This window comes from Paramisgurnus dabryanus, chromosome 16 (assembly GCF_030506205.2).
Source record: "Paramisgurnus dabryanus chromosome 16, PD_genome_1.1, whole genome shotgun sequence".
NCBI classification, from domain to species: Eukaryota; Metazoa; Chordata; class Actinopteri; order Cypriniformes; family Cobitidae; genus Paramisgurnus; species Paramisgurnus dabryanus.
The window spans coordinates 21,110,694-21,120,741 of record NC_133352.1 but is presented as its reverse complement, the minus strand read 5'-3'; the positions used below and the strand labels follow the sequence as shown (position 1 = coordinate 21,120,741).

At 35.3% G+C, this 10,048-nt stretch overlaps 1 long non-coding RNA gene across 1 annotated transcript; it reads right to left on the bottom strand.

Moving 5' to 3' along the window:
* Positions 1–5,530: 5,530 nt before the first annotated feature.
* On the bottom strand, positions 5,531–9,499 carry LOC135757537 (uncharacterized). The gene is made up of 3 exons (XR_010536293.2): positions 9,240–9,499; positions 8,232–8,356; positions 5,531–7,292 (listed from the first exon to the last, which is right to left on the bottom strand). It is a non-coding gene; the product is annotated as an uncharacterized lncRNA (long non-coding RNA).
* Positions 9,500–10,048: the final 549 nt, after the last annotated feature.

Sequence of the window (10,048 nt, the reverse complement as noted above, 5' to 3'; positions counted from 1 at the left end):
TCTTAATTATTTTGAAAGAAGCTTATCAATTTCTGAACTAAGTCTGTCATTTCTAAGTATATAGCTAAGGTTTAAATACAAACCTTGGGGACCAGCTTGCTCATCATAATTTGACTGAGGAAGATTTTGCTAAAAGGCTTTAAAGGTAAAATTATAATAATGGTCGTTTAATGTATGATAAAACATGGCCTTGCATATGCAGAACAAGAGTGCCAGGATTATTTCCATAATGACATATACGCTGAGTTAAGGGTTTTAAATTTGGCTAGCGGTTTAGCAGAGCTGCTGACCCACGTCAGGCACCCCATGCAACACACAGCAGTGGTTGCCAGATGCGGCGCCCCAGGCAGATGATGAGACCAGACCCCTGCTCTTCTCTCCCAGCCAAAGCAAGAGAACATGATCCATCATGCTTATGTGATTATCATAACAAATACTCTCATCTTCTGTATTTTCTTCAGTAGTGTCATTCTCTCTCTTTCTCCCTCCTTCACACTTCATTGGCTCCTCACAGCAAGTTGGAGGCTAAAAATGAAGGAGCAGGACAAAGCAAAGCTGCTATGCCTGGCAAAGTGGCTCACCAGAGGGTTAAATACGAGAGATTAGTAGTCTGATTGCTGTCAAAACCGAATCATTCCGAAAATGATAGTAAATAGTCTTTGTTTCTGGAACAATTGTGACTCATTTTTTAAATCGGGATCCTAATTTACATAAGCCCCACCGCTGGGTAAACTGAAGTCAACACATCTGACAAGATGGACTGATGTACCGTCTAAAGCAACGCACTCCTTCTGACTGCAAACACTCAGAATGAGTCTTCAGTGAGGTTGGCTTGAGTTCACTTCAGCATGTCAAGTGCACTGGTTGACTTGGTTGGAAAAGATAATGATTGGGTGGGGGTGAGTGCTATATCTTCCATCAAATGTCAGTATGGGCATGAGTCATAACTATGGCTCAAAATTCACTAACATACAGATTTCTATTTTATAGATGAGTAATGTAGGTAATGACAGAAAAATTATACTCCATTAAGTCTTGACAACATAAATTTTCACTGGTTTATCGCATGAGAGAAATTATTTCTGTTTAAGATGTGCTTTAACATACTGTAAAGACATATCGACTCTGGGCCCGAGCCACACCGGACCCACGAGAGATCTACTGACTTTGGGCTGGATCCGGTGCAGATCTGGTCTACTGTCTTTGTCTGTTTAGAGAGCTGACAACATATAACAGTACAAAGGGTAACTACAGTGAATGAGAAAACTGTCCAACCAAAGTCATTGATGTATTCTGGGATTGCTTTACCTTAAAGGACACGTGCTTGCTGCTTAGTTAAAGTTTAGCAGGTGTCTTACAAATCCCTAAGGGGTGGTTTCCCGGACAGGTTGGGTTGAGTTTAGTTTAATTAGGAAATATAGTTTTAACAAACATGCCTTACTAAAAACATCACTTGTGTGCATTTTGAGGCAAAACATAGGGCACTGAGGTGTTTTAAGATATGTCAGTGCAAGTTTTTTTCAGTTTGGACAGCTCTGACATTTATTTTAGTCTAGGACTAGTCTAATCCCTGTCCGGGAAACCACCCCCAAGTGTCTACATTTTTTAAAAGTGCCTACAATTCCTGGGTTTTGGCACATCGCAATTTGGGCTAGTGCAAGAAATTGAGCGAAGCCAGTTCCTCCGATGATGAAAGAGAATTCAATAATTGGGAAAATTTCCACTGTAGAGACGAGCGAACTCTTTAATTTACTCTCTTTTAAAACGCCAAAAATACTGGGAACTTCATCTTAGCATCTCAGACCATCAGTATTCAGGATCTTGTGAAGGAGATGATTTGCAGGCAAAGCCCTCATTACTATGCACAGTGCAGCATCAAGCCGCATGAAGCTACATTTGGGTGAAAAGACCGAATACATTCCACTCTTACAGACCTGCATTTAGATATGTTTGTATTCTGGGGCTTAGGACTTCAAATACTAAACTCTATAATCAATGACATTTATAAAATAAATTATTTACTTTTGGGGTGTTATGTACGTTTTAAACATAGCATGGTAAGTTAAAGACAAGCAATGCAGATTTTTTTTACATTTTACACATTAAATCTCCTGCAAACTGCAGAAATCAACCTAAATCCCATATTTCATCAAAATATACTTTTGGTGCCCCTCTTGGAGGGTCTGAGTCATTGTTGGCACCAGTGCATGTACAGGGTCTTGGTGAATCACTGTTCTCTAATTGCTTCTCACTTGCTTTATGCCCGGGATGTCAATTTGTCAGGGCTGACAAGCTGTGGCAGCAACATCAATCCATCCTTTATCCTGACCAGTTTCACCCGTGCTTTCTTACAAGCTGCTAGTACTGGTCAAGCATTGCCCCAAACATTTAGGGTTGCTTTACATCTTAACATGTATTATTTTTTGCTTGTCTTGTGAAAATAAAATGTAATGATTCTATTCAATTTACTAAATATATAAAATCTTGATCTGATTTACTTATGCTTTTAAAAGATTACTGGACTGAATGGTAAATAAAATCATATTTAAACAAACTAAAGTGGTTAAAAAAACATAACTAAATGTATATAAATATTATAGCTGTGTAGAACACTAAAGATAAATCTTTTAGATTGGTTGTGGGATTTTTTATGTTCTGCCATTGCCGAGTTTTGATTTTATTCTGCTTGCCCGGCAATGTTTGAAGGAAATAGGCAAACATTATGTTTTCTTCACATTTCAATAAAATCATTAAACCTGGTTTCTCAGGTAGATAGTGCCCCAGGAAATCAATTTCAGACTCTATGGGGAAAAAAAACTCTACCCATATAGTCTTCATTTTCACATGAAGACACATTATTCAGTGTCCCTGAAACCTTACACAAGCCAAAAACTGAGAAATGAGCAAGATGACCTACTTCTGTAATAGCACATTGAGAGCTTTTTACAAGGTCAGGCTGTAAGAGCAACACTTTCTAATTCCCCTGATTTTTAGGTTGACACCGTATCACAAATTGGTATGAGATGCACTTGGAAGAGCAGAGCAGGAATGCTTACAGTATAGTTCATGTTATGTAGCCTACCACAGATTTATAGACGACAACATAAACACATTTTTTGGCCCAACATTACCTTCAGGTAGACTTCCACAAAGAATCAATCACTGTAAAAAAATTGCTGTAGTTATGCAGTTGTTTGCCAGTAACTTGCTCTAGATTAAATGCATGTTATTTACTGGAAACAGTTTGTTCATAATGAAATAAACATTAAACATTAAAGGGTCTGTATTTACAGAATAAATCTATAAAATAACAGCCTGATGCAAAGAATTCTGGGAACCAGAAATCCTTATGAACCTTTTTTGTTTTTTTCTTCAGATTTTGATTCCCAGAATGCTTTGCATGAGGCTGTTATTTTAGTTTCATTCTGTGAAGATAAAAACTTGTTAATGTTAAATGTTCATTTAACTTTAACCAAACTGTTGCCAGTAAATAACATAAATTTAAATCTACAGTAAGTTACTGGCAAACAACTGCCAGTAATATTGTAATTTCAACAGTTTTTTTACAATAATAACAACAGATTGCTTCTAGAGTATTCTTTCTGATGACAAGTAAAATACCCTACTGAAAAAACAGCTGAAACCAGCATAAGCTGGTGAGCTGGTTTTAGCTGGTCTCCCAGCTTGGTATTAGCTGGTGTAGCAAGCTGATCTAGCTGTGTTTTGGTCACTTTCTAAGCTGGTCTAGCTGGACTTAGCTGGTCAGGCTGAAAGACCAGCTGACCCACCAGCTTGACCAGCTTTGTCAGGCTGGGTGGACCAGCTTTAACCAGCTACTGCCATCTTAAACCAGCTAAATACTGTGGCCTGGAAAGGCAAAAATAAATTAAAATGGTAAATTACTTATTTACAGATTAAAAACAAATTTACAAGTTTTTTAAACAAATTTACAAGTTTTTTAACCAATTTATAAGTTTTTTTTACAAATTTACAAGTGTTTAAACAAATTTACAATGAGCGAACAAAAGTACCAATTTTTTTAACAAATTTAGAATGAATGAACAAATTTACAAGTTCTTTTAACAAATTTACAAGTGTTTAAACCAATTTACAATTAGTGAACAAAATAACAAGTTTTAAAACAAATTTACGTTTATTACGGAAAGGGTTGGTACAATACGCTGACATCACGCATCTGAGCCTCCGGTGGGAAGAAACCCGTAAGTATTGCCGTAAATCTCATGAGAGTTGCGAATGCGATGTTGTGTATTAGGCTGTACATCCTATTAACGGAAAGAGAGTGATAATATATAACCTTTCATTGCTTCCGAACGAAGTGACTTAAAGGGACATTGGACCTTATTTTCAGGTAAATGAAATAGTTTTAGTTAGCATGTGATTCACGGCGATACTTTCGGGTTTCTTCCCACTGGAGGCTCGGATGCGTGACGTCAGCGTATTGTACCTACCCTTTCCGTAAAAAAATTACATTTGTTTTAAAACTTGTAATTTTGTTCGCTCATTGTAAATTTGTTTAAAAACTTGTACATTTATTCACTCATTGTAAATTTGCTAAAAAACTTGTACATTTGTAAAAAAAAAAAAACTTGTAAATTTGTTTATAATCTTGTAAATAAGTAATTTACCATTGTAAATTATTTTTGCACCTCGAGGCCACCGTAGCTACCAGCTCATAGATTTTTCAATAGGCTAAATAACCAGTAGATTACCTTAATTAGCTATGGTACAGTGTAAAATTATTGTATACACTAGCCAGATCAATAACCAAACAAGTTAACTTCAGGCCAGCTGTGTAACCGTGACAACGTGTGTATGTCCAATAAAACGCTCTATGGGACGGTTTCCCGGACAGAGATTATACTAGTCCTAGACTAAAATAAATGTAAGAACTGTCCAAACTGAAAGCAACTTGCACTGACATGTCTTAAAATACATCAGTGCATTTTGTTTTGCCTACAAATGCACACAGGTAATGTTTTTATTAAGGCATGTTTGTTAAAACTAGTTATATTTCCTAAATAAACTAAGGCCTAGTCTTGGCTTAAATTAATCCCTGTCTGGGAAACCAACCCTAAATAGAAAAACCTAAAGATTTTCCTCATTGACTAGAGCTTCAGAAGTAAACTTGTCGTGAATTTCTGAAAACAGCTAAAGCTTTGATCTGTCCCCGATGGAGCACTGCAGGGGTATCCAGCTTTAATATTAATATAAAAAAACAAGAATCAAAAACGCTGTTGGTCCAGATCAACATTCGAGACAAGCACAGCCAGGACCGTCTATCTTATACATGTATGGGTTGTTAACATTTAGCAAGATTATCAAGTTTTGTAGATAGCGTAATTTCACACACACTAGCCTATGTATGATTGTTGTAGATCCTGATTTACAGCAAGGAATTATGCAAATGAGGTAATACATGAACACCTAATGCAACATCCACAGCATTCAGTTTGGCATATTTTACTAAGACAGCGAAACTCATGGCTTTGAGTACACTGTTAGACATTTTCAAGGATTTTTACAGTAACCTACTGGCAACACTGTTGCCAGTAGGCTACTGTAAATAAGATTTACAGTTCTAAACTGTATTTCCATTTTACAGTATTTAAATGCTACTGTAAATATGTAATACAGTGTGCTACCGTAAAAAACCCAGGTTTGCAGTATACTACTGTATAACATACTACTATTCTTTTTATTTTTTTATACATTCATTTTTATTATATTTAAATTAGCTATAATTTTTAGATAAAATTAATTTTTACATTTTAACCTACAGATACTGCTAACATTTAATTCAAAGAGACAATTTCAAATATTGAAGCCTTTATTTAAAACAATACAAATACTTTAAGAAGTTGTGTGAAATTACATTTAAAACATACACATTTCAAATCATTTGCAGTAATACATTTAAAATAACACAAATTATAAACATACATATATAAGTATAACACTGATTACAGGTTTAGTTAATCCAAAAATTATAATTGTATAATTTAAACAATGATTTTCTTTGGTTTTCCAGTTACAATGGGAGTAGTCTGTGACCGCATTATAAAATGGCTCCACATTATACATGCTATATATTTCAAGTGTCCCAAAGACATACAAAAAGGGGTGATGAAAATATAATCCATATAATCAATTTTGACCCGTCATTTCTCTAAATGAGTAATGCAAGTAAACAGCTATACCTGATAGGATGCTCACAGTCAAGTTTACTGTCAGGTCTGCAACAACCAGGATATACCAACAAAATATACACATCAGGAAGAATGTGTAGATGCAGTATTTGGAGAGTCTTTGGCATAGGACTTCACACACCCAATCATGTCTGCCTTTAGACGACTTTAAATTATGTCAAGTTACATGGAGTTATGCTATAATGATTTGGTGTTATACATTTTGCATCCTACTTTTGAAGCTAGAGAGGTGATCATGATCCACTACCACTGTAACCAGAAAACCCATAACACCACAAAATCAGCATCATAATAGCTAAATTAAATTTTTTGTGACCATTTTATTTAGTCTAGTTAAGTTCTCTTAAAATAGAACTGGTTTAAAATGAAACAATGACTGTCTGTCTTTACATTTATCTTCACATTTACAGAAAAAGGCAAATAACATACAGTGCAATGCAAAGTATACATTTTTTATCAGCATGTGCATTCCCTTGTTCGAACCCATGGCGTTTTATGATGCTAACACAATGCTCAACCACAGAGAAAGGTCTAAGAACGTTCCTTGAAAGTTCCCAAAGTTCCGAATAACGTTATGATTGTTTTTGCTTGTAATGATAAAAAAACATTACATTCTATTATTTACAAACTGTTGTAAAACATTATTTCTTAATGTTCTGTTAAAATATTGCATATAAACATTCATAAAATATACTAAACATGTGTTTTAAACATTGTGAGTACATTTAAACATGACATTGTCTGAAAATAAAATGTAACATTCCTCTAACATTCGCACAATCAAGAAACATTCCTAAACAATTTAAAAACTGGACACTTTTATGTTGGCTTAACATTATTGGGACCTTTGGGAACGTTGTTAAAACTTAGAACTAGAACTTAGAACTAGAGGAGATATACTCTTTAGCCTTTACTTACAGTAAATACAGTAAATGTACTTACCAACTTACAGTTCTGAATGCACATCAAAATGAATTGTCATAAGAAATAATACAGTAGCTTCAAAAAAATACCATACTTCTGGTATAAAATAATCAGTCTTGTTATAAAATAATCCTGTGAGTCCTGTAAGCAAAAGAAAGATGGTCATAATTATTTTGAACCACAGTTTATTACAGTACTGTTTGTTACAGCTGATTAAGGGTGTCACGATTTCGATTTAAAATCGGAATCGATCGAAATTACGTCACAGCTTCGAACTTCGAATAAAAAAAATGGGATCGTCGAGGCTGCCACGCCCCCATGTCACGTCCGGTCGGCTTGCCAAGAAAGGGAAAAAAACTCTCAGAGATGCCTTTAAAAACATCTGTCCAGCGGAACGCGATCATATTTTAAACACGAGGGATGCTACAACTCCTTGAAATGCATATCATAAACAGGATTACTTCCTTTGGACAGAGCGCAGCTCTCTGCACGTGCGCGAGAGTGAGAGAGGCGCAAAGACGCAGCGGATTATATTTGAAACAAAAGGGATAGTTTGCCTCAGCTCGCATGAAACACATAAAACTGAACAAATACATAAGGATTACTACTTTAGTTTATGTTTAGACTTCGGACAGATGCGAGAGCGCGAGCGCGTGCACGTGAGACAGAGAGAAGCGCAGCTGCTTATGATGCTGAATTTATTTCAGATGCTATGAGTCCAAGACACGCGCATTAAGTCCATGTGCATTAAGTCCATGTGCGTGCAAGAAGGAATCCTCTCTCTACAAGCTCTCACGTTAAGTGAAGCCCACAAACCCCCATGTGAGTTGTGCAATGTGCATGTTAATGTTAAACTATAATAATAATAATAATAATAATAATAAATAATGGCATATCATTTTTGTCTTAAAAAAATATGTAAAAATCGAGAATCGGATCGAATCGTGACCTTAGAATCGAAAATGTATTCGAATCGAGGATTTGGAGAATCGTGACACCCCTACAGCTGATAGTTAATTAGGGAGACCTAACAAACCCATATATGCAGCACATACTGTATCTTATTGAGAAGTGTCTCACCTAATACAAGTTGTTTCACTCAAACTCTGTGAGGTGGTGAAGAAAGGATGGATATTCTGTTGTCCTCTTCACCCTCACTCCAGTTCTTGCAGTGTATTTTGTTACATCCTCCTTAATTTATCCTCCTAAAGAATTTTAGACAGCAGAATAAATGCAGGGAAAAAAGGACATATTTAACACATTTAATACATGATGCTAAACACTCATATTTTTCAGTAAATACTGTTTTGAAATGATAACCAGAGTAGATGTACACTACTCAAATCACTACACATGGCCACAGGTCTGTGTGTTATGACAGTGGGACATGGTTTTCTGATCGAGGCTGAATATTTACTGTACAGCTACCTTGTCCTCAAAAGCAATTTAATACAAAACAAAAACACATTTTAAAACTTTATTTTATGCATATAAGGTTTCAGCATTTATGTTTAAACATATTCACATTTAAAATATAATGTTTTTCCGATTGGCCACCACACACACATAACATACGCTAAAATGCTTAACGTAGTTTAACGAATTTGAAAGATAAAATGTAGTTATACACCTTATTAATAACGCATAATTTATGTAACAGGTAAAGCCAAGCGGATGAGAATATAAACACAACGTGGTAACGTTAACTTACACATTTAGAGTTTTCCTCCCAGCTTCATGTAATTTAGGGTACTTTGTTAAATATGCTTTTATATTAATAAATTATTCTCTCAGGTAACGTTAAATCTGATCTTTTCATATCATTGACGTATACATTAGGCTACGTTAAGCATTTCTTCATAATAGTTTTATAAAAGGTAAATACTAGCGTGTAATTTAACGCATCGCGTGTGCTCGTAGGCTTGCATACACATAGTATGATTTATTAATAAGGTTTATACTGACTTTGCAAACTAATATTACCGTTATACGTTAAGCAACACGTCCGGTTAACGGTTTTAAAATGTCCCGTTCGTGTAAACAACAACCGCGGGTCTGATAATAAATAACTTATATAGATTATTTTACCTTGCTGGTCTTTTTTCAGGCTCTCCTCTCGTGTATCTTCAACTGAAAAGCGCCGCTGTCCCAAGGAAAGGCTTGTTTGAAAACTCTTCAGTTTATGTGCACACCTGAAATCGGTCCTCTGAACACCTGTGCTGCTACATGGTTCCTTAGCTAAAATAAGTCAACGCCTGTGTGTATACAATTGTCAAAAATGATGATTTTGAGAAAAATAAAATAAGGATTTGTGTGAATAAGGAAAATACCGCCAAAAGACTGTTAGAAAATATACAGTAGCATACAGCAATTTTCAAAAATAAACTGTATGTGATGTATGATGTCACCGAAAATTCCCAAAATGCAACGCGAATTACAGTTATGTACTGTATAAATAGTTTACAGTATTATACTGGGTGATATACAGTAAATAACTGTAAAAATTACAGAAATGTCTAACAGTGTATGAATGTAAAAGACATCATATGATTCTGTTGTTAATCAATATTTCGACAAATGTGCATAATTTTGGAATAAAGGCCCTTGGGATATCTTTATGGCTTATTGTGAAGACAATGCAGAGGAGGTGTTTTGAATCATTGAATACTACATTACATTTTACTCTGCTGGAAATGGTAAGGTGGCATTTGGCTGGTAAGATAGCAGTGGCCATGTAAACAACATTTCTGACATGTTTTGTGCTGAGAAGATTAAAACATTCGGTGCTTTGTTTGTTTTCTCAGAGAATGTATGGATTAGTAAGAAAAAATCTAGCTCTTCTAAGCCCCAAAAGTCAAATGTCACATGTGTTTTGTCTGATTCTCAAAGCAGATTTT